At 45.9% G+C, this 25,279-nt stretch overlaps 1 protein-coding gene across 2 annotated transcripts in view; it reads left to right on the plus strand.

Moving 5' to 3' along the window:
• Window positions 1-305: 305 nt before the first annotated feature.
• The window catches only part of GLCE (glucuronic acid epimerase), a 106,072-nt gene continuing 81,098 nt past the window's right edge, over window positions 306-25,279 (plus strand). For both annotated transcript variants that reach the window (XM_038767370.1, XM_038767373.1), the window contains exon 1: window positions 306-429. The gene's annotated coding sequence lies outside the window, so the exon portion shown is untranslated. The remainder of the gene's footprint in view (window positions 430-25,279) is intronic.

Below are 25,279 nucleotides of genomic sequence, written 5' to 3' on the forward strand. Positions count from 1 at the left end.
CTGTGCCGGGGCGCCCCCTGCCGGTCCCCGCCTCCGCAGCGCCTCCTTCCGGGCTCCCCATTGGCGGAGGGGGCCGCCTTTCCGCGGTTCCTATTGGCCGCCGGAGGAGCCCGCCCTCCCACCACCGCGCGGCGATTGGTGGGAGGGGCCGTCGCTCCGGAATCCCCGCCCCTCCGCGCCCTCCCCCCGGCCTGGATCTCGCGGGAAGAGGGGCGGGGGCGGGGCGCGGAGGGGCGCGGAGCGGAGGGGGCGGGGCACGGCAGGCGCGCTACATTGCGCGCCACAGTGCGCGGTGCACTGCGTGGGATGCTGTGGCCGGCGCTGCTGCCTTCTGGAGCTGCTGGAGCTGCAGCAGCCGCAGGCCCTTCCCGACCCCCATCCAGCCCCTGCTGCTGCTACCGTTGCTGCTGGTGCTCGGGGCCCGTGCAGGTACGGGGGGCGGAGGAGGGAGCCCAGCGGCCCCCGCTCCCCCCTCTGCTAAGGGAGGGAGCGGGGGAGCGGGGCCCCGGGGGCATGGAGCGCTGTAGGGAAAACTAGGGGCGTATCCGGGGGCAGGGGGCGTTGTAGTGAGGACTGGGGGTCTGTCCGGGGGGAGAGAGCGTTATAGCGAAGACCCGGGGTCTGTCCGGGAGACGGGAGCGTTGTAGCGAGGACTGGGGGTGTATGCGGGGGTAGGGGTAGGTGTAGCGAGGACCCGGGGTCTGTCCGGGGGAAGGGAGCGGTGTAGTGAGGACTGGGGGTCTGTCCGGGGGAAGGAGGTGGTGTAACGGGGAGCTGGGGTCTGTCCTGGGGGAGGGGGTGTTGTAGCGAGGACCCGGAGTCTGTCCGGGCGAACGGGGGTCTGTCCGGGGGGAGGGAGCGTTGTAGCGAAGACCCGGGGTCTGTCCGGGGGAAGGGAGCGGTGTAGTGAGGACTGGGGGGTCTGTCCGGGGGCAGGGGGCGGTGTAGCGAGGACCCGGGGTCTGTCCGGGGAAAGGGGCGTTGTAGCGAGGACCCGGGGTCTGTCCGGGCGAACGGAGCGGTGTAGCGAGGACTGGGGGGGGGGGGGGGGGGGGGATCTGTCCGGGGGGAGGGAGCGTTGTAGCGAAGACCCGGGGTCTGTCCGGGAGAAGGGAGCGTTGTAGCGAGGACTGGGGGGTGTGTGCGGGGGAAGGGAGCGGTGTAGCGAGGACCCAAGGTCTGTCCGGTGGGAGGGGGCGTTGTAGGGAAGACCCGGGGTCTGTCCGGGGGGAGGAGGCGTTGTAGGGAAGACCTGGGGTCTGTGCGGGGGAAGGGAGCGTTGTAGCGAGGACTGGGGGGTGTATGCGGGGGCAGGGGGCGGTGTAGCGAGGCCCCAAGGTCTTTCCGGGGGAAGGGGGCGGTGTAGTGAGCACTGGGGTGGCTGTCCAGGGGGAGGGAGGGTTGTAGTGGGGACCCGGGGTCTATCCGGGAGGAGGGGACGTTGTAGTGAGGACTGGGGGTGTATCCGGGGGCAGGGGGCGGTGTAACGGGGAGCTGGGGTCTCTCCGGGGGGAGGGGGCGTTGTAGGGAGGACCCGGGGTCTGTCCGGGGGAAGGGAGCGGTGTAGCGAGGACTGGGGGTGTATCCGGGGGTAGGGGATGGTGTAGCGAGGACCCAAGGTCTGTCCGGGAGGAGGGAGCGTTGTAGTGAGGACTGGGGGTGTATCCGGGGGCAGGGGGCGGTGTAACGGGGAGCTGGGGTCTGTCCGGGGGGAGAGGGCGGTGTAGCGAGGACCCAGGGGTCTGTCCTGGGGGAGGGAGCTGTGTAGCGAGGACCCAGGGTCTGTCCAGGGGCAGGGAGCGCTGTAGTGAGGACTGGGGGGTCTGTCCGGGGAGAGGGAATGCTGTACTGAGGACCAGGGGTGTGTCCGGGGGGAGGAGGCGGTGTAAAGGGGAGTTGGGGTTTGTTCCGGGGGAAGGGAGCGTTGTAGCGAGGACTGGGGGTCCATCCGGGAGAAGGGGGCGTTGTAGCGAGGACCCGGGGTCTGTCCGGGGGCAGGGAGCGTTGTAGCGAGGACCACGGGTGTGTCCAGGGGGAAGGAGCATTGTAGCGAGGACCGGAGGGTCTGTCTAGGGGCAGGGGCGGTGTAACCGGAACCGGGGGTCTGACCAGGAGAATGGGGCGTTGTAGTGAGGACCGGGAGTCTGTCCAGAGGCAGGGGGCCATGCAGTAAGGACTCAGGGGGTCTTCGGGGCAGGGGGCGGTGCAGCGAGGCCCCTGGGATCTGTCCGGGTGGGAGGGGGAGTTGTAGGGGAGAGTGGGGGTCTGCCCGGGGGGAGGGGGCGTTGTAGTGAAAACTGGGGGTGTATTTAGGGGGAGGGGGCGTTGTAGGGGAGAGCTGGGGTCTGTCTGGGTGGAGGGGGCGTTGTAGGGGAGAGCTGGGGTCTGTCCAGGGGGAGGGGGGCATTGTAGGAGAGACCTGGGGTCTGTCGGGGGGAGTGGGCGATGTAGGGGAGAGCTGGGGTCTGTCGGGGGGTGGGGGGCGTTGTAGGAGAGACCTGGGGTCTGTTGGGGGAGGGGGCGTTGTAGGGGAGAGCTGGGGTCTGTCTGGGGGGAGGGGGCGTTGTAGGGGAGACCTGGGGTCTGTCCAGGTGAAGTGGGGTTGTAGGGGAGAGCTGGGGTCTGCCCTGGGGGTCGGAGGGGAGGAGGGGGGCGATGCCAGCAGCCCCCCGTGCTAGACTCCTGGAGCCCGGCCAACCTGCTCAGAGCCGAGGAAAGGCCCCAGAAGTCTGCCCCCCATCCCTCCTACCTCTTCCAATCAATCAATCTATCGTATTTATTGAGCGCTTACTGTGTGCAGAGCACTGTACTAAGCGCTTGGGAAGTACAAGTTGGCAACATATAGAGACAGTCCCTACCCAACAGTGGGCTCACAGTCCAGAAACCTGGGCTGATGGACTCTTCAAAGTGCTGATGCTCCAAGCGCTGACCGCAGTGCTCGCACTCGTCAGTGCTCAATAAGTACTGTCGCTTGGCCGATTGAGGCTGGGAAAAGGGGGCAGGGGGAGGAGGAGTGGGCGCTGGTAAGGCCCCTCTTACAGGTGGCACGTCGGGATTTCAAGTCGTGGACCCAGGAGATGGGGAAAGCCGAGCTCGGCTGAAAAATCGTCTCCCTTCCGGCTTGAGGATGCGGAGGGAGACGGAGTTCTCTCCCTAATCTCATTCCTTCTGGGATCCGTGGTCAGCCTTCCTTTGGGATATTTGATTATTCCAAGAGGAGAAAGCTTGAGAGAGTTTGCAGCTCTTCGAGGGGACACCCAAGTTTATAGGAAACAAGCCCAAGGGAAAATTACCTGTTTTTCAAGTGATGAGCTGGTCAAGGGAGGATTTGGTATCAGGCTACTTGAAATTCCTACTTGCGGAATCAGTCAGTGGTATTTATCGAGTGCTTACCCTGTGCAGAGCACTGTACTAAGTGGTTGGGAGAGGACAGTACAACTGAGTTAGCAAAAGAGTGGAGTCCTGAAAATGGAGATTGAGGTAAAGGGCCGTCATGGTGTTAATTCTAAAATTTTGGCTTATAGACATATCTTCGAATTTCCACCCTTGCATTTCTGTTGGTGGCAGTTGCTAGATTGACATGCCAGTTGATGGGTTTAAGAAGATCTGTAGTGTCGACCGTGGAATTGGGATGTTTGGAAATATGAACAAATATAATCATTTTCAAAGCTTAATCAACAAAACTCAATCCACAGTGAAAACTGACAGTATTTTTTTTCTTAAAATGAGTTTTTCTCCTGTTACTAAAAACATTCAGGTACTCTGTTGAGCCATAACTATAAAAGGGCAAGACCAGTTCAGCAAACATGTGGAGGAGGACCCTTTAAATGTCTTTTATTTCGGCAGCTGTTGATGGTAATAGGGTAAAAAAGATTTTAATTAGTGGAAGAGATTTTGTAAAGTATGGGTGGTGTCAGTATTCTGTTTGGTTTATTTATTAGGCATCAAAACATGCTCGGTACAAGCAACTTTCTTATTATGATACCTCTTACTGTTTTTAATAAGATGGCAATAATGGAGAATGTATTTAGGAAGCTTCTTGATTGAAATGCAGTTGCGACTTTACACGAGGACGAAATACTATATTGTTTTTATGGTATTTGTAAAGCGCTCACTATAAACTAAACAAAACCTTGCTGCTCTTAGTTTTAATATGTACCAAATACTGTTTTTTGTATAGAAGCTGCAAAAAGCCTGGAATTTAAAAAGTACCAATATAAAATGACCCAGATAAAGAGTATGGCTTTGCTTTCTCTGGTTTATAGAGTATTGCTTTAGACAACTAACATGATTCTTTGATGTGTATGTAAATAAGGGCTTTTGAAGTGTCTTTAGAATCTCTGAGAGCCAAGCTAGATGCCCCTGAGCAGAGGTTGGCAAGGTAGCACTTGCCCAGGTGGTTAGACCACTTTAGGTTGGCTGCCTTAACCAGGAGATGTCGTGGTGGTGTTTGTTGCTTTTGGTAGTTGTAAAGCACCTTACTGCGTGCCCGGCACTGTACTAAAATGCTAGGATAGATACAAATTAATTGGGTTGGACAACACAGTCCCTGCCGTGTGTAAGACTCACAGTCTTAATCCCCATTTAACAGGTGAGTTAACTGAGGCCCAGAGAGGCAAAGTGACTTGCCCAAGTCACACAGCAGACATCGTGGCTCTGCCACTTTAGAACCGAGGTCCTTCTGTCTCCCAGGCTTTATCCACTAGGCTGTGCTTTTCCTGGCACCTGGGAAGGTGGGCAAGATGAGTGACGGCCCCGAGCTTGGCACTCAAACTTTGGCTACCTCGCCAGCCCAGGAAGAACCCAGCTGCCGGGTTATCCTGGGCATGAGAATTCCGAGTTCATCTTGTCGAGTCTCCTGCCTCTGAGCAAGAAACCAACCAATCGTTCAGGATAGCTGGCAGTTCTTTTCTGTAAGACATCCAGAGATGGCTATTTCTGTGATAGCCATGGTTCAGAGTTTGGTCAATGCATTTTTCCTTTCGGCCATCCCAGATTGCTTGCTTTTATTTCAGGCTCATTTCAGTTTGTTTAGTCGCCTTAGTCGATTATTGTCTTCTTCAAAAACCCCTTCATTTATTTGAAACAGTTGACACCCTTCAGCCTTTTCCTTTTCAGGAGAAGCCTCCCCAGTTCCTTTAACTTCTTCTGCCCTTAAAAACCCCATCACCTGACCCTTGTGAGTTTCAAAAACCAGGTCATTTTCCATAACTTACCCCAACTCCTTGTGTAGTGCAGGATGTATGTCCTTAGACTTTACCTATTTAAATACCTACCATTTTTCATGCTACCGTTATGCATTTCTTTCCCTGTTCTACTTCAACTTGCCATTCTTCCACCAGAAGAGGGACTGGTTTTGCTCAAAAGTTCACTGTTGATCTTTTTTGAGGAGAGTAGGGGAAGAAAGCCTTAAAAGTCTGTGTCTTCTCAGTCAACTGTTATCAGATTTTCTTTCCTGTCCATCAAGGAGATGACATTTTCTGTGGTATTCCTGGTTCACCTCTAACAATAGGGGGAGAAAAAAAACAACCTAGTGGCTTTTATATCTTAGTCTAACTGCAACTCCTTTCCAGCTTTTGCTCTACTAATCATTTCTCTACACAGCTGTGTTTATATCTTTATACTTCTCTTTAGTGATATGGCCTTATTCCTGCATTTTTAAACTTCCTCATTTTAATTTTTGACATTTTTAACATCATTCATTCATTCATATAATTGTATTTATTGAGGACTTTCTGTGTGCAGGGCACTGTACTAAGTGCTTGGAAAGTACAGTTCGGCAACAGATGGAGACAATCCCTACCCAACAATGGGCTCAGTCTAGAGAAGCAGCGTGGCTTAGTGGAAAGAGCACAGGCTTGGGAGTCAGAGGTCATGGATTCAAATCCTGGCTCCGCTGCTTGTCAGCTGTGTGACTTTGGGCAAGTCACTTAACTTCTCTGTGCCTGTTACCTCATCTGTAAAAGGGGATTAAGATTGTGAGCCCCACATGGGACAACCTGATCACCTTGTATCTTCCCCAGTGCTTAGAACAGTGCTTTGCACATAGGAAGTGCTTAACAAATACCAAAATTATTATTATTAGAAGGGGGAGACAGACAACAAAATCTCGGGTTTGTTGTGGGATTCACCATCCTGTTATTTTGTTACCCTCAGAGTAACTTTGCCGAGATAGATACAGTCCATTCTCCCACAGAGAGTGTTTACAGTACACGTTCTGGAGGGAAGGCGATTTAAGGAGTCGGGGAACGGAACATTCCTCTGTCATCACGCATCCATCTGGGTAGAAGGCGGATGTGGATCGTTTCGTTTGAGGTGCTTGCGCGGAAGTGGGAGCATTCCCCCTTTATGGTATTTGCTAAGCACTTACTCTGTGCCAGACACTGTACTAAGCGCTTGGGTAGATACAAGATAGGTTGGACGTAGTCCCTGTCTCACATGGGACTCACAGGCGAAATCCCCATTTTGCAGGTGAGGTGACTGAAGCACAAAGAAGTTAAGGTTTTTTTTTAATGGTATTTGTTAAATGCTTACTATGCGCCAGGCACTGTTCTAAATCTGGGGTAGATGCAAGATAAGCGGGTTGGATGCAGTCCCTGTCCTATATAGGGCTCACAGTCTTACTCCCCATTTTACAGATGAGGGAACTGAGGCCCAGAGAAGTTAAGTGACTTGCCCTGGGTCATGCAGCAGACAAGTGGCAGGGCCGGAATTAGAACCCAGATCTTCTGACTCCCAGACCTGTGCTCTGTCTACTAAACCATGCTGCCTTTGCCCAAGGTCACACAGCAGGGAAGTGGTGGAGCTGGAACTAGAACAAAGGTTCAAGATCATCCCCCTGCTGTTTTGAGGAAACTGACTGTGTTGCAACTGTTGCATTGGTTACAGGAGCAGAACCCTTTGGGACAGAATAGGATACCTCAGCGTGGTTTAGTGGAAAGAGCACGGGCTTGGGAGTCAGAGGTCATGGGTTCTAATTCTGTCTCTGCCACTTGTCAGCTATGTGACTTTGGTCAAGTCACTTAACTTCTCTGTGCCTCAGTTACCTAATCAGTAAAATGGGAATTAAGACTCTGAGCCCCATGTGGGACAATCTCATAACCTTGTCTCTCCTCCAGTGCTTAGCACAGTGCTTGGCACATAGGGAGCGCTTAACAAATACCATCATTATTACTATTATTATTATTGTTATTATTATTATTATTGAGGGGGGCATTCCCAAGATGGCTGAGTGTAGTTCTCAGAACAGATGAATAGCACTAGTCACTTCTTCTCCCTCCAGTTACCTGGTGGCTTGCAAAGTTGGCATAAACCGTTTGTGGCCCCAGGGACTTGGCTGGGAATGGAAGAGGGTGGGCTGAACTAAAGCAGGATCGCTGGCGACCATTTCAGCAGTCGGGTTTGGGGTATGGAGAGATGGGGAAGCAATGTGGCCTAGTGGAAGGAGCACAGGCCTGGAAGTAAGAGGTCCTGGGTTCTAATGCCAGCTCTGCCAGTTGCTTACTGTGTCACCTTGGTCAAGTCACTTCAATTCTCTGGGCCTCAGTTTCCTCAACTGTAAAACAGGGATTCAATACCTGTTGTCCCACCTACTTAGACTGTGATTAAGTCCCTGCTCTGATGCTTTGGAGAGTCTTCTGTTTCAGATCATTTGAAAATTTGCCTAGGGGATTGGTTGATTGGTTGTTTTTTTGTTTTTGTTTTTTAGTTTCACTGTGTGATCAGTCAGTAAGTGCTCAATAAATATATAGGGAAGCAGCATGGCTTAGTGGAAGGAGCACGGGCTTGGGAGTCAAAGGTCGTGAGTTCTAATCCCGGCTCTGCCTCTTGTCAGGTGTGTGACTTTGGGCAAGTCACTTAACTTCTCTGTGCCTCAGTTACCTCATCTGGAAAATGGGGATTAAGACCGTGAGCCCCACGTGAAACAACCTGATAACCTTGTATCTATCCTGGTGCTTAGAACAGTGCTTGGCACATAGTAAGCACCTAACAAATTCCACCATTAATTAATTAATTAAGGCATTTGTCTGTGCCTCAGTTTTCTCAACTGTAAAATGGGGATTAAATTCTACTCCCTCCTACCTAGAAAGTGGGACTGTCTCCAACCTGATATACTCCAGTGCTTAGAACAGTGTATGACGAGCTTGTGTGGGCAGAGAATGTGCCTGTTGTTGTATTGTGCTCTCCTAAGCGCTTAGTACAGTGCTCTGCACAGGGTAAGCGCTCAATAAATATTATTGAATGAATGTGAGCCTCATGCGGAACAGGGACTGTGCGTGACCTAATTAATTTGTACGTACCCCAACGCTTAGAATAGTGTCTGACACATGCTAAGTGCTTAACAAATACCATGAAGGAAAAAAAAAATTAGGATTCGGTAATGAGTTCAGCCTTTTCAAGGCCTGGTCCTGGATCGATGTTCTTGAAGGGTTTGCTCTTGAATCTGTAGAATTGCTTTGGGAAGAGCAGCCAACTACCATAGCCTCCTTTACCTCATTGGCCTTTTAATCTATCAATCCCTAACTTCAATCAATCAATCAATCAGTCATATTTATTGAGCGCTTACTGTGTGCAGAGCACTGTGCTAAGCGCTTGGGAAGTGCAAGTTGGCAACATATAGAGACAGTCCCTACCCAACAGTGGGCTCACAGTCTAAAAGGGGGAACTTCGTAACTTGGACTGTACCAAGGACTAAGCCTGTTCATACTCGTTTTCCTTGAGTTCATGTTTTTTAATCCTGCTGACTACTCCCCCTCCCCGTAGAATCATGTTTATATTCATCTTGCGATTGGTTTCACGAATCTGCTTTTGAATACTTTAGTAGGGAAATCAGGGAATTTTGTTCATGCATCTGTTTAAATAGCAGTACCTAAGGAATATTAGGAAGGGGATTATCTATTTAATGTGGTGTCCCTTGGAGGTTTTTTTTTTCCCTTTTAGCATTTAATCTGGAAAACTAAGTTGGTTTTGGTGGAGAAAATATTTTAAACACATAATACTATTCAAAGATGCATTGATGTCTGAAAGTTGTATCCCCATGTGCTTTTAATCTAATAATAATCATGGCATCTGTTAAACACTTATTGTGTGCTAAGCACGGGGATAGATGCAAGGTTGTCAGGCCAGTCACAATCCCTTTCCCACCTGGTGTTTATAATCTGTCTCATTCCCATTTTCAGGCCTCTAAATTCAGTCTCTCTGTGGGCAGGGATCGTGTCTACCAATTCTGTTGTACTCTCCCAAATGCTTAGTCCGGTGCCCAATGCACAATAAGAGCTCAAATATCATGGATTAGGGAACCGTGGCCTTAATTGGCAGTTGCGATTTGCCCAGGATCCCACAGTGGGCCAGTGACAGAGCTGAGACTGGAACCAAAGTCTCCTAATTTCCTGTCCCGTGCTGCTCAGTGTTGATAGAATCTAAACTCTGTTCTTAAACTGGCTATTGAGGTTGTTGAATCATCTGAGCATCCCTCTCCCCCTTAGGAAGTATCCCTTTTAGACTGAGCCCACTGTTGGGTAGGGACTGTCTCTATATGTTGCCAACTTGTACTTCCCAAGCGCTTAGTACAGTGCTCTGCACACAGTAAGCGCTCAATAAATATGATTGATGATGATGATGATGAGGTATCACCTAAACATCTTTGTAACTATATATTTAACCCTCTCCATTGCCAATAGGATCACTGGGAGGGTGCCCCTGAAGATGTTAGTTGCTGAGGCTCACCTGTTGGGTCCCCAGATCTTTTCTTTTCCACAGACAAGGTGCTGTTATGACATTCAGCCTCTTCCATCGGTATCGGGTTCAGTTCAGGGTCTCCTTATGCTGGATGGGCACTAAATTCCAAGCCGACGTTAGAGTCCAATATTCTGTAGCTTTAAAGCGGGAAGAGATAGCATGGTTTAATGGAAAAAGCCCTGCTCTGGAAGCTGGGTTGATGGGTTCTAGTCCTGGCTCTACCACATTCCTGCTGTGTGAGCTTGAGCAAGACAATTAACTTCTCTGTGCTTGTTTCCTCATCTGTTAAATGGGGATAAAATCCCTCCCTCGTAGAGCCCCACATGGGACAGGCTGTGCCTGATTTGATTATCTTGTAAATACCCCAGAGCTTAGCAAAGTGCTTGAGATATACATAATAGTAAGTGCTTAATAAATAGCATTATTATTATTTGTGAGGGTGAGTCCTTTCCTGCACCCATATTTACAATGCTTGAAGCTCCAGGGAGACTTGCTGTTGCCTCTGTGAACTACGTATGGTTTCAGTGAGCCCATTGCTAACCTAGTGTAGCAAGTCTGATATTGAAGAGGGATTGATGATGGTATTAAGTGATTACTGTGTCAAGCACTGTTTTAAAAGACTGTGCCACATCGGGCCCACAGTCTTCCACCCCATTTTACAGATGGGGGGACTGAGGCCCAGAGAAGTTGTGATTTGCCCAAGGTCACAGTGCTCACAAGTGGCAGAGCTAGGATTAGAACCCAGGTCCTTCTGACTCCCAGGGCCCTGGCTCTGACTGTGGCACTGGCCCCTTCCCCAAGTCCTCCCCACCCCTAGCAAGATCCTTAAGTATTCATCTGTTTAGGTAGATATTTCTGAGAGATTTATTTTGCTATTATAATTTTTAACACCCAGTCTACATTTTAATAGGTGTGATCTAAACATCTCTGAAAATTCCAGATGTGGAGCAAGACCTTTGTTTTGTTCAAGCAGTGCTTCATTTCCTGTTACTCAAATAAAAGCGAGGTTCCTCTAGCATTTTAGTCCCCAGAATACATGCTCTGTTCCGGCCGGTAAAATAGCCCACAGATGTTCTGCCCATCTTGTAGGCAGAAGTAATTGATTTAAAAATTTATCCCCTGTAGATAAAATGAGAGGAAGAGAGATTCTGCAGAAATTATCTTTAGTGGTGAGTGAAAAGTTGAGATTACATTCTTCAGTTTACCAGTTCGCTTTAACCCTAAGGAAAAAACGAGCCTTCTCTGTAGGCATCAGGTTCTTGAAAGTCTAAAGTGGTTTGTTAGAAAAAGAAAGAAACCTTAGGATACAGCTCATAAAATTTCCTCAGAAAGGAAGGGAAACATCATGGCCAAGCGGGCCTGGGAGTCAGAGGGCTTGGATTACAATTGTGGCTCTGCCTCTCATCTGCTGTAAAGTTTTGGGCAAGTCACTCTGTGCCATTTTTCTCATCTGTAAAGTGGGGATTAAATGTCTGTTCTCCCTCCCACATGGAGTCCCATGTGAGACGGGGACTATGTCCGACCTGATTTTTTTTTGTACCTACCCCAGCGCTCGGCACATAGAAAGCGCTTAGCAAATACCATTATTATTCTGACCACTGAACAGGCAACATGCTAGTCAATTAGTTAAGACCCATTCCCAATGCTCTCCGGACATGTGGGAACAATACTCTTCCCACAGTAAGCACTCAGTAAATACCATTGATTGGTGCAATGCAGGCATTAGAGTCAGCTGTATTGGATGGCCTACTCCATAGCGAACTGTGCATTGGGTGATTGGGGAAACAGAGAAACAAATTAAGTCGAGATGCCCCAACCCTTGAGGCATTTCCACAGAAATAGGGGAGAAGGTAAGCTTGAGTTGTTAAATTGACCCAAGTTAAGGATAAAAGAATTGTGGAGACACAAGGGAGTGAGTCAGTCAGTAGCAAAGGAGTAGGTAAGTCCTCAAGCCGCAGTGGGATGGATTGAGCTGGAGGAAGGTTGGGGAAATCAATCAGGGCATGCTGCCTGAAGGAGGGGGTGGGGATGGGGGGAGAGTCTCCTTGGGAAGGAGCATTGCAGATGGGGTTACAGATGTGTGTAAGCTCCCTGTAGACTGTAAGATTGTCCGGGCCAGGGAATGTGTCCATTTATTGTATTGTAGTGTACCAGTTACTTAGTACAGTACTCTGCACACAGTAAGCACTCAACAAGCACTCAACAAATACAACTGAATAAATTGAATGAAAGTCAATAGAGCCAAAGTGATTAGTCTGTAAGGCATCTTTTAAGCAGGACAAAAATGTGTGAGAAACTTCATGGCATGGCATTTTGCTACTCGGGGGCTTGGACCACTAATTTTTCAAGCCCTTATTTAGAAAGCCTTTATTCGAGCTTCCTTAGTCAAAACCATGTAGAATTCCATTTCTAGCTGATTGTCCAGGCCCCTGGCTTCTCTTTTTCTTTTCCCCTCTCTCCTGCTTTGCACACTTTTTGGCATTTTTTTTAGACTGTGAGCCCTTCTAGACTGTGAGCCCATTGTTGGGTAGGGATCGTCTCTATATGTTGCCGACTTGTACTCCCCAAGTGCTTAGTACATTGCTGTGCACACAGTAAGCGCTCAGTGAATACGATTGAATAAATTTTATTTAGCAATGGAATGACCAGTCAATCAATTGTATTTTTTGAGTGCTTACTGGGTGCAGAGTACTGAAGCACTTAGGGTAGAACAACAGGGTCGATAGATACGTTCCCTGTGCACATCGATCATACATTCTAGGGATGAGCCTACCATCAGAAGATTGGAAGGCAAAGTCGGGGGGAAAAGATGAAATACTATTTTACCATCTTCATCTGGTGAACCCTGGTCCTTGTCTACATCTGCCTTGACCATTTTGAACCCTTCTTGGACACAGACAAACAGGAAGTGTCCTTTCCGACTGTTCCATTTCTATTCCCTAGCAATTAGGATATTTTCTTTTCTCTTTTATAGTTTTGAAAGAATTTCTATAAATTCTCTAAGCGCAACTAGCCATCTAAAATGGAAATGCCAGGAAAAGCCCTGAATCTATTTCCAGTTAGCATTTTCTGTCGGTTATGTTTTGAAGTGATCTGTGCCAAGGCTTTCTCTAGAGCGTAGTACTAAGTGCTTAGTACAAGGCTGTAAACATAGTAAGCGCCCGGTAAATACCAGTGATTGAGCGATTGATTGGTGTTGACTGTGGCTGGGCAGAAAGAGGAAGGTCCGTTTGAACAGTTTCATGAATCAGAACAAATAATTACAAGAAATTTTTGTGAAGCTCAGCTTGGCCTAGTGGAAAGAGCGTGGGCCTGGGAGTCAGAGAACTTGGGTTCTTACCCCAGCTCTGTCACTTATCTGCTGGTTGACCCTGGGCAAGTTGCTTCATTTCTCTGGGCCTCATCGATAAAATGGAGATTTAGATTGAGCCCTATGTAGGATAGGGACCATGTCCAACCGATTCGATTGTATCTCCCCCTGTGCTTGGTACAGTGCCTGACACATAGAAAGCGCTAAACAAATACCATTGAAAAAGAGAGAGCAATAGCTTCATTTTCTTTACCTCTTTGGTTTTGATCACTAATGCCTCCAGATCAAAATTAATAGTTCAGATTGGGAAGAACAGACACATAAGCTTGTTGAGGGCAGGGAATGTGTCTGCCAACTCTGTTGTATTTTAGTTTCCCAAGCGCTTAGCTCAGTGCTCTGCACATAATAATCACTCAATAAATATCACCGATTGATTGATACTTAGTAAAGTAGGGAGGATTTAATTAGCGAAAGTCAATTTCCATTGTGGTGAACTGCAACTCTTGGGTGCTGTCCTGATGATGTTATTTAGTGGTTAAAATAGTCCCTACTTCCAGAGTGGGTCCTATTTATTCATCTTAAGACTTGTTGTGAAGTTTAACTTGAAAATTTTCATGCCTGTTGGCAGCTTTCAATTTTTGTCGATACTTCAAAAGACTCTAATTCGCATCTTGCATTCTTTAATTTCTTAGGTTAAAAAATGTGCTGGCTGTTCAAACTTGTTGGCTGATGGAGTGATATTCGTAGCTCAGTGTCTTGCTTAGCGACTGCTGTGCTCATTCAGTGTTACCAGTTAAAGAAGTACTTTTAACCTCAGCACATTTTGGTAGTTTTATGCTCCTCTTCGTTTTGAAATGGGATTGACTTTTCGGGCATTAGGATGGGTGGGATAGATGCTTGCAGGGGGAAAAATAAAAAAAAAAATAATCTCCCTTTTTGGAGAAAGAAGCTTCAGAAGGCTCCTGCCCTTTATTTTAAAGTAAAAGCCTCAGGTCCTTCAACTTGGATGAAGATCATATTATTTTGGATTTTTTTTTTAAATGACCAAGGCATTAGAAGGCTGTGAAAGAAAGTTCACTAAAAAACTGCCTGGGGAAAGCTGCCACAGATGTTATTGTGCACTATACTACATGGCTAGAAATTAGAAAAATGATTAGTATCTGGCCAGGGGCCCAGAAAGAAGAAAAGGCAGGGTCTGGCAACATTTGGCAGTAATTTTCTAGAAGACAAGTGGCCTTAGCTCTTTTTATTATCGAATCGATTCCTTGACAATAGCGCTTCTGTTTATAATCCGGAGTCTCCAGCGCCACTTCAGTAAGGAAAGCCGGGCTCGTGAAAACGAGCCAATTGGTACCTGATGGAGACTTTTCCAAGGGCGGGAAAAATGGTTCACCACCATTTGGGAAGGGGCAATCTTTGAGGGAGAAGATGAAGGGAGAATTGACTGACATACCTTTACATGCCTGTACATCTTGTGGCTTTGTTGGCTCAACGGCAACTAAGCACTCTGGGTCGAATTTCCATTATTTCATTGCCACCCGATTCAGTGAAAAGTTGGCTCGAATAACTGAAGGCAAAAATTAAGTGAACTTCCACACCCCATCCTTCTAAAGTAAAAATGAATGAACCAGCAGATAAGGCGATTCCTTTCATCTACCTCCTTTAGAAGATGTGTTTCTCAAAAAGGTTATTGTCTTGAAGGAGTTTCAGATTTTTCAGTAGCGTCCATGCTACCTTAAAGACTGTTTTGAGCTTCCATGGGGCTGTGTTTAAAAGGTTGATGATTTCAATGCCAGGAGCTTTGAGTGTTACTCAGATTCTCTAGAGTACCAAAGTTTCTGGGAAGAGAATTGTATTTTTTGGGGTTGGTTCTTCTTTGAGGATGCTAATACCTTGCAAGCTCAAATTTTTTGGAGCATTTAAACTCTTGTAATCAGGTCTGTGTTTCCATTTTGAAATGTTCCCATGAATCTAGTGCCTGGCACATAGTAAGCACTTAACAAATGCCATAATTATTATTATTATAATTATAATTGTTAATTTCTCAGAACTCTAAAGCACATTAACTTTTAGTGTTTTAAGGGAAAATGAGTCCCCCGCCCCCTTTTTTTTCTTTGTGGAATTTGGCCAAATTGGGAATGAAACTAAGGGTATTAAAACCATAGTAACTAGATTATGGACAAGACCATTCACTCAAATTCAGAGGGAAACCAGATTCAAATTAGCGTGATATGGGCCACAGGCTTTATATGGGGCCCTTCCAAAATTTGGTCCTTACCCCATACTAAAATTTTGCCTTTCATGACTTCCTACCTTCCCCAGCGGGATCAAAGGCTAAAATTTGCCTGAGTTGAGTTTGGCTTTCAGAGGATTAAGACCAAACTCTGAGTCCTAAACTAAGTGTTGTGGGCCTTGAAAAAAATGTTTTTTTTTAAGGCATTCCTAAGGCCAGGGTTGAGTCATTACTTAACGTGAAGAGGTGCTGCCCCTGTAGCTCTAGCCTGTTCTTACTGTATACCATATTTTGCTCAGTCTCTCAAATGATACCTTCATTTTCAAGAGCTGATGGTTAAACTACTTGACCTGGCCTCTTCCTCTGGCTTGCCAGTATTGGATTCAGCCGAGGCTACATTTCACCGGGTAGTTTTTCCTGAGAGTACTTTACTCTTGTTGGCACTTAATGGAAAGGGTGATTGCAAAGCCAGGGAATTATGGGTTTGAGCTTTGTTTTTATTGAGAGGTATAGGCTATTAATCTCTAGAGCTGTCACTTTGGAAACTTTCATATCATCAATTTTACTTTTCAAGAAAATAAAGTTGCAGAGGGGAATTGGAGGTTGGAAAACTACCGGCCTGTCAATGCTCAGAGAAGCTTTAAAGCTTGGAATTTCCTTAAGATTAGAGAAGAAAGATTTAGCAGAAGAGGGACCTAATTTTAGAAAAAGTTCATTTTTTTTTTCCTTTTGGAAAAGTGCATTTTCATCCAGTGAGTGGAATGCGTGTTGAAATCGCTGATCTTGGAAAGAACTTATTGGCAGAATTTTTTCTTTCGAATCACAGACCCACTTTACTTCCCAGATCTGGAATCAGAATGGGGATTTTGGGTGGGGTTTTCTGCTCATTTCACAGGGGATCAAGAAGACCCTCTGAGTAGTAGAGCTGGCGGGAGCAAGTGCATATCAATCGATCACTGAGAAGGAGCGAGGTCAAATGGATAGGGCCCAGGCCTGTAAATCAGAAGGGCCTGGGTTCTAATTCTGGCTCCACCACTTGTCTGCTGTGGGACCTTGGGCAAGTCACTTCACTTGTCTGTGCCTCAGTTCCCTCCTCTGTAAAATGGGAATGAAGACTGTGAGCCCCATGCAGGGCCTGCATTGTGTCCAACCTGATTAGCTTGTATCTACCCCAGCACTCAGTACAGTGCCTAGCACATAGTAAGTGCTTAACAAGTAGCATTAAAAAAATGTGAGTCAGTGGTTTTTATTGAGTGGTAAGTGTGTGCAGAGCAGTGTACTAAACACTTGGGAGAGTACAATTCAACAGATTTGGTAGAAATGTTCCCTGCCCACTAGAAGCAGCGTGACTTAGTGGGCAGAGCCCGGGCCTGGGAGTCAGAGGACTTCATTCACTCATTCATTCATATTTATTGAGCACTTACTGTGTGCAGAAACACTGTACTAAGTTCTTGGAAAGTACAGTTCGGCAACAGAGGAGACAATACAACAACGGGCTCACAGTCTAGAAGGGAGACTTGAGTTCTAGTCCCAGCTCTGCCACTTGTCTGCTGTGTGACCTTGGGCAAATCACTTAATAATAATATGATGGCATTTATTAAGTGCTTACTATGTGCAAAGCACTGTTTTAAGCGCTTGGGGGATACAAGGTGATCAGTTTGTCCCACGTGGGGCTCACAGTCTTAATCCCCATTTTACAGATGAGGGAACTGAGGCCCAGAGAAGTTAAGTGACTTGCCCAAAGTCACACAGCTGACAAGTGGCCGAACCGGCATTTGAACCCATGACCTCTGACTCCAAAGCCCAGGCTCTTTCCACTGAGCCATGCTGCTTCACTTAACATCTCTGGGCCTCACTTCCCGCATGTGGGAATTAAAAATGGGAATAAAGACTGAGTGACATATGGGGCATGAACTGTGTCCAAACTAATTACCTTGTTTCTACCCCAGCACTTAGAACAACGCCAGGAACATTGTAAACGCTTAACAATTATGATAAAAAAAAACCCCAAAACTTAAAGGGTACAGTCACCATTGGGCCATGCGTTGTGGACCAGGTGTTTCCAGGTCTGGGTCGGCCAGCTCTGGAGAGGCTTAGAGAGAAGCAGTCAGGGATGCCCAGCCTGGGCTGGAGTCTTCATTCATCCTTTCGACTGCATTTATTGAGCACTTACTGTGTGCAGAGCACTGTACTAAGCACATGGGATAGTCTTTTGCTGTCACGTTGTCTCTTACCCTCACTGAAAATCCAATTTCTAAAGAGATATTTAAAATTTATTTTCTTTAGGCTCGGAACTGAGAGGATCAACAGGACTGAATTTTACAATCTTTTATGATAAAGTTATCAGAGTAATAAATGTGAATGTGCTCAAGTTGTTCCCAATAGAAATGACTTAAGAACCAGCTGTGAATTGTAAAAAGTGATTGTATTTATTACTTTAAGTGTCTCTTTCCTTTTCTGCAGGAAGCTGTGTAAAGTTTGCTGATTGCCAGAGTTCATCAATTTATCAATTCAGTGGTATTTACTGAGCTCTTACTGGGTGCAGAGCACTGTACTGAGCGCTTGGGAGAGTACAGTACAAGAGGTGGTAGACACATTCCCTCCCCACAGAGAGTTGTTTACAGTCTAGAAGCTCATGCAGGATTTTCTCTTCACTTTCAACTGCTCTGATTTAGAACCAGTTATCTTAGTTAAAATACTACATGGGTAGTCCAATCTTTAAGGAAATGTGGATGGATCAACATCCCTCTATAAATCAAATCTGTTCTCCTTCCTACTTAAATGGTAAAGCCCCAAATGGGACCTGATTATCTCATCTCTTCCCCCAGCGTTTAGTACAGTCCCTGGCGCCTACTAAGCACTTAACAAATACCACAGTTATTAAATCAGAGAAATTAATATCAGTTGGAACCTGACCACGAAAAAGAGCCTGTTAACTTCTAGTTTAGCTTTCGTTCTATAATATGGCATTCTTTCCAGCACTTAGTTTGGTTCCTGGCACATAGTAAGCGCTTAACAAATACCATACTTATTATTTTCCTTCAAACATGCTTTAGGTCTTCCTCTGTCTTTTAATTTCATTTGTGGTGTATTAGAGTTGGAAGTTAAGCGGATAAATTGACAAAACGATGCAATGTCAACACAGGGAAATTTAATCAAACTCTCTCCGAGTTGAAGAACTTAAGGGAGAGAGTCAACATATCCTTCAATGTTGTGTGTCTTATGTATGATTCTAGTCTCCTGGTGACTGTCATTTCTGAGAATGGAATTTAATGGAAGTCGTGCGTGAATCTTAGGTTAAAGATTTAAATCTCTATGGGTTGAGTTGAAAAATACCATTCTGAAAGGAATTACTTGCTATTGTGCTATCATATTTTCAGGAAAATTGCCACCTGTTTAGGATGAAGAAGCAATTTTGGAGAACTGCAGTCAAACACCACCAATATGAGATTACTGAGTACCAAATTTAAGCAAAACATGCTCGACTGGTAAAGTTGAAGTTATTGATTTTTTTTCCTTGTATTTAAAATACCCAATTCCTCTTGGTAAATGAGAATCGGGAAGAGTGTGTGACGTCTTTGTTATTGGAGGTCTCTCATTTTCTCCTTTGAGTAATTTCCGACAACTGAATGTAGTAAGTATGTTCTTTTGCAACCAAAAAGGCCAACCTAATGTGGGACACAACAACAACAGTAATAACAACTGTGGTATTTAAACACTTACTAAACACTGTGTTAAGAGCTGGGGTAGAAACAAGATCGAGATGGACACAGTCCTTGTCCCACATGGGGCTCACCATTTAAGTAGGAGAGCAAAATCAGGTATTTAATACCTATTTTACAGATTAGTCAATCAGTGGTCATTGTGGGCAGGGAATGTCACTTGTACTTTCCCAAATGCTTAGTATAGTGCTCTGCACACAGTAAGCGCTCAATAAATATTGAATGAATGGTATTTGAGTGCTTACTGCATATAGATCACTGTATTAAGTGCTTGGGAGAGTACAATATAGCATTTGGCCAGCCCATAACAAGTTTATAGCCTAGACGATGAGGGAACTGGGGTACAGAGAAGTTGTGATTTGTCCATTGTCACACAGCGGGCAGGTGGCAGATCCAGGACTAGAACCCAGATCCTCTGAACCCCAGGCCTTTGCTCTTTCCACTAATCCATGCTACTCCTCTAATTGAAGACATTTTGTCACTGGGTAAGAAGCAGCATAGCTACTGGATAGAGCCCGGGCCTGGGAGTCAGAAGGACCTGGGTTCTAATCCTGGCTCATCTACTCGTCTGATGTGTGATTTGGGCAAGTCATTTCACTTCTCTGGGCCTCTACCTCATCTGTAAAGTGAGGATTAAGACTATGAGCCCCCATATGGGACATTCATTCATTCATTCAATCATATTTATTGAGCGCTTACTGTGTGCAGAGCACTGTACTAAGCGCTTGACAGGGACTGTGCCCAACCTGATTAGCATGTATCTACCCCAGCACTTAGAACAGTGCGTGGCACATAGTAAGTGCTTAGCAAATACCATTTTTTTAAATGTAAAACTACCGCATGCCCACACCTGGAATACTGTGAGGAATGGAGGGTTCCCCCATTTTAAGAAGGCTGTAGGAGTGTTAAAGAACAGAGAAAGGCAACAAGATGGTTGGACAACAACTGTGGCAGACTCAAAAGACCATTCATTCATTCATTCAATCGTATTTATTGAGCACTTTATGCAGAGCACTGTACTAAGCACTTGGAAAGTACAAATCGGCAACGTATAGAGACGGTCCCTACCCAAAATGGGCTCACAGTCTAGAAGGGGCAGACGGACAAAAAAAAACCCTCAAAACAAAAAACAAGTAGACAGGTGTCAATACCAACAGAATAAATAGAATTATAGCTATATACACATCATTAATAAAATAGAGTAATACATATGTACAAATATACACAAGTGCTGTGGGGAGGGGAAAGGGGAAGGGCAGTTGGGATGGGGGGAGGAGGAGGAGAGGAAAAAAGGCTTTTAATCAGTGGTATTTACTGAGCACTTATTGTGTGCAGAGCCCTGTACTAAGCACTTGAGAGAGTACAGTACAACAGAATTAGCGGGCATGTTCCCTGCCCCTAACGAGTTTACAGTCTAGAGGGATTAGAACTCTGCGGACCTGGAAAGTCGAAGGCCAAGAGTATACGTGACTGAAGCCCTCAGGAACACGAAGGAGGTGGGCAGAATTTATTGTTCTCTGAAGCAGTGGGGTCTGGGAGTCAGAAGTACATATACCAGTTGGCCAGCCCATAACAAGCCTACAGCCTAGACGGTGAGGGAACTGGGGCTCCACCACTTGTCTGCTGGGCAAGCCATTAACTTCTCTACGCCTCAGTTACCTCATCTTTAAAATGGGGATTAAGACTGTGAGCCCCACGTGGGACAACTTGATCACCTTGTATCCACCCCCCCCCCCCCCGCCAGCGCTTAGAACAGTGCTTTGTACTCAGAAGCAGCGTGGCTCAGTGGAAAGAGCACGGGCTTCAGAGTCAGAGGTCATGGGTTCGAATCCCAGCTCTGCCAATTGTCAGCTGTGTGACTCTGGGCAAGTCACTTCACTTCTCTGGGCCTCAGTTTCCTCATCTTTAAAATGGGGATTAAGACTGTGAGCCCCACGTGGGACAACCTGATCACCTTATACTTATTACAAGCACTTAGAACAGTGCTTTGCACATAGTAAGCACTTAACAAATGCCATCATTATTATTATTATATGGGACCTGGACTGTGTCCACCTGTTTAGCTTGCACCTACCCCAGTGCTTAATACAGTGCCTGGCGCATATTAAGCACTTAGCAAATTCCACAAAAAAACCCAAAAACGGACAAGCAGGCATTCCCCTGCAGCAGTGTGGCCTAGTGGATAGAGCATGGGCCTGGGAGTTAGAAGGACCTGAGTTCTAATCCTGGCTCGACCACATGTCTGCTGTGTGACCTTGGGCGAGTCACCTAACTTCTTTTTGCTTCTCTTACCTCATCTGAAAAATGGGGAAAAGAGTGTGAGCCCCTTGTGGAGCAGGAACTGTGTCCAACCTGATCAACTTGTACCTACCCCAGTGCTTTGAATAGGGCTTGGTGCATAGTAAGCGCTTAAGAGGTACATTAATTATTATTATTACCACCTGATTACCCTGGGCCGAAATCCTGGTTGAAAAGCTCAATTGTCCCAGCTCAACACCGTGGCATACAGGTTCCCAAGTGGTTGTGGAAAGTAGGTCAGTTATTTTCCAAGAGTCATGATTATTTCATCAGTGCCATTATGGTATAGAGACAACCTGGTTTTAGAGACTCATTATGACGGTTCAAAGTGTGATTACTAAAAAGTGGTGCCGACTCTTTGGAGAAGCAGATTTTATTATTATTATTATTATTATTATTATTATTATTATTATTATTATTATTTGTCTGGGAAATAGAGGAAGGCCATGGCACACAAAGGAAACACAGTATTTCTCATCCTAAGGCAGAGATGCTACACACAGGAGCATCTCCTTTAAAGACTGAGAGACGCCTCTCGGTTAGGTTTCTCTACTAAAACTTATGCTCCTTGAGGGCAGGGATAATAATAATAATTATTCTTTTTATGGTATTTGTTAAGCACTTACTGTGTGCCAGGCACTGTTCTAAACGGTGGATCCCATCTACCAACTGTATTGTTTTGTAAGTGTGGTATTTAAGCGCTTACTATGTCACTTGTCTACTGTGACCCTGGGCAAGTCGCTTCACTTTTCTGTGCCTCAGTTACCTCATCTGTAAAACAAGGATTAAGACTTGAGCCCCATGTGGGACAGGGACTGTGTTCAACCAGATTACCTTGTATATCTATCCTGGTGCTTAGTACAATGTTTGGAATATAGTAAGTGCTTCCCTGTTTCCTGTCTTGTACCCAGTTGTCATGCTTTTCCCGGAATGGCCTCAATTCTCTGCTGCCAGAAAAATGAACAATTCTACCTCCCAGGCTCCAGTGAGGAATGGGTGTGGAACCATAATAATAATGATGATCGTATTTGTTAGGCACTTACAATATGTCAAGCACTGTTCTAAGCTCTGGGTTAGATGTAAGCTAATCAACTTGGACGTAGCCCCTGTCCCACATGCGACCCGCAGTCTTAATCCCCATTTTACAGGTGAGGTTACTGAGGCACAGAGAAGTAAAGTGACTTGTTCACAGTCATGCAACAGCAAGTGGTGGAGGCAGGATTAGAACCCAGGTCCTTCTGACTCCCAGGGCCAGGCTCTATCCACCAGGCCATGCTGTGGGAGAGAGGCTTCTTGGAGTTGGAAGAATTGACTCAACATGGGATAGTTCAGAAGCGTTTCAGACCAGGAACGAAGTAGACCTAAGAGGTAAATGTTCCAATTCAAGGGGTCAAAAGCTCACTATGCTTCCTATACCTACTTAGGCCAGTTATCAATCAATGGTAATGATTGCTAACTGTGTGCAGAGCACTGTACTAAGTGCTCGGGAGAGTTGGTAGACACATTCCCTGCCCACAAAGAGCTTACAGTCTACCATTTTATTTTATTATTTTTATTACCATTATGGAGCTAGCATTCAGATGACCTATTGATAATACCAATTCTTTTTAAATCAATCACTCATTTATTGAGCGCTTACTGTGTCCAGAGCACTGTACTAAGTGCTTAGGAGAGTACAAGATAACAGAATTGATGACAACATTCCCTGCTCGCAACAAAGGTTTACCCTCCGCCGCACTCCAGTATCATTCCCCATTGAGGGTTTTTTGATTAGAACAGGTGAGAACCTCTGAGCTTGAAAGTATTTGTTGAAGTGACAGACCCTGTGTCCATCTTCATTGCATTTTTTTTAAATTAACCTCTCTGAGTGAAGTTTCCCTTTTGGCTTGTGCAGTCAGATCATGTAAAGGGAAGAAGTGTAGCTTAGTGGATAGAGCACAGGCCTAGGAGTCAGAAGGACCTGGGTTCTAATCCTGGCTCCTCCACTCATCTTCTGGGTGACCGTGGGCAAATCATTTCCCTTTTCTGGGCCTCAGTTACCTCATCTGTAAAATGGGGATTAAAGACGATCCCCATGTGGGACAGGGACTGTGTCCAACCTGATTACCGTGAATCTACCCCAGTGCTTAGAACAGTGCTTGACAAATAATAAGCCACTTAACAAATACAAGCATCATCATCATCATCCCAGGATACTACCTATGAGTCTGTAGAATCACTGAAAGGCTGGTTCTTAATAAATGTTCTAGTAGTGCCTAAAAAACAACATTCTTTAGTCTCTAAGTTGCCTTTGACAGGCAGCCTAAAAATAACCTTCCCCTCCCTAACTTTTAACTCAGTCCCTGCTCTGATGCTTTGGAAATTCTTCTGTTTCAGATCATTTGAAAATTTGCCTAGGGGTTGGTTGATTGTTTTTTTTTGTTTGTTTCACTGTGTGTGATCAGTCAGTCAGTAAGCGCTCAATAAATAAATAGAGAAGCAGCGTGGCTTAATGGAAAGTGCACGGGCTTGGGAGTCATAAGTCATGGGTTCTAATCCCGGCTCCACCACTTGTCAGCTGTGTGACTTTGGGTAAGTCACTTAACTTCTCTATGCCTCAGTTACCTCATCTGGAAAATGGGGATTAAGGCTGTGAGCCCCACGTGAGACAACCTGATAACCTTGTATCTGTCCTAGTGCTTAGAACAGTGCTTGGCACATAGTAAGCACTTAACAAATTCCACCATTAATTAATTAAGGCACTTGTCTGTGCCTCAGTTTTCTGAACTGTAAAATGGGGATTAAATTCTACTCCCTCCTACTTAGAAAATGGGAGTCTCCAGCCTGATATACTCCAGTGCTTAGAACAGTGTGTGATGAGCTCATGTGGGCAGAGAATGTGTCTGTTTGTTGTTGTATTGCATTCTTCTAAGTGCTTAATACAGTGCTCTGCACACAGTAAGCACTCAATACATACGATTGAATGAACATACCATTTAAAAAAAAGTTAAAACTCTTTGGGTAGTGATGTGAACATAAAGTTGGTAGAAAAAGGGAGGTGGAAATGCAAATGAACCTTTCAGCCTAGAGTAAACAATCAATGAATGGAATTTATTGAGCGCCTACTGTGTGCAGAACACTGGGAGAATACCTTATAACAGTTGGTAGACACAGTCCCTGCCCAAAACAAGCTTGGAACATGTACCCAATGCCACAAACCCAGTGTTAATTAGACAAGCTATGTTGAAAGCTGGCAGGTGACCAGAGTGCGTGAGTTTGTGCCAGCTTTTTGAAATGAAGCGATTGAATGAAAGAAACATGTTTTAGCTGTGAACCCCAGGTTCTCAATGTTTGCATGATGCTCAAGTCTCCACATAGTTAAAGCAGTTTTTGTTCTGAAGCTGTTTCAATCTGCTCATCTTTTGTGAATGGAAGCATTTCTCTGAGTTGCTAATTCATGGAGATGATTACAAACAAATTCTTGCACTGTAAGGTTGCAGAGAGGATATTTCTAACAATGAAAGAGGTTGATGACTTTTTCATTACCATTCTGCGATTTTTTTTTAACTTTTTTTTGAGACCTCAAAAAGCTTAATTGAACTGTGTTGGTTACATTTAAGTGGCATTTCACAAAATTATATGTAGAATTAAGTGAATGTGGGGGGTTTGGTTTGTTGGGTAGCTTTGGGGCTATCAAATTTTCCTGTTCAAGTATTTGGAACAAAGCTAATTTTGAGTGGAATGATTTGGAGCCAAGTAAAATGAAATGGGAACGGCTTTTGAGAGGATTTGGGTGAATGTCCTGCTTCTCAAAGTGGTTTCAAAGTGGTTGGAGAAGCAGCGTGGCTCAATGGAAAGAGCACGGGCTTTGGAGTCAGAGGTCATGGGTTCGAATCCCGGCTCTGCCACATGTCTGCTGTGTGACCTTGGGCAAGTCACTTAACTTCTCTGAGCCTCAGTTACCTCATCTGTAAAATGGGGATGAAGACTGTGAGCCCC

The sequence above is a fragment of the Tachyglossus aculeatus genome, chromosome 26 (assembly GCF_015852505.1).
Source record: "Tachyglossus aculeatus isolate mTacAcu1 chromosome 26, mTacAcu1.pri, whole genome shotgun sequence".
Classification (NCBI taxonomy): Eukaryota; Metazoa; Chordata; class Mammalia; order Monotremata; family Tachyglossidae; genus Tachyglossus; species Tachyglossus aculeatus.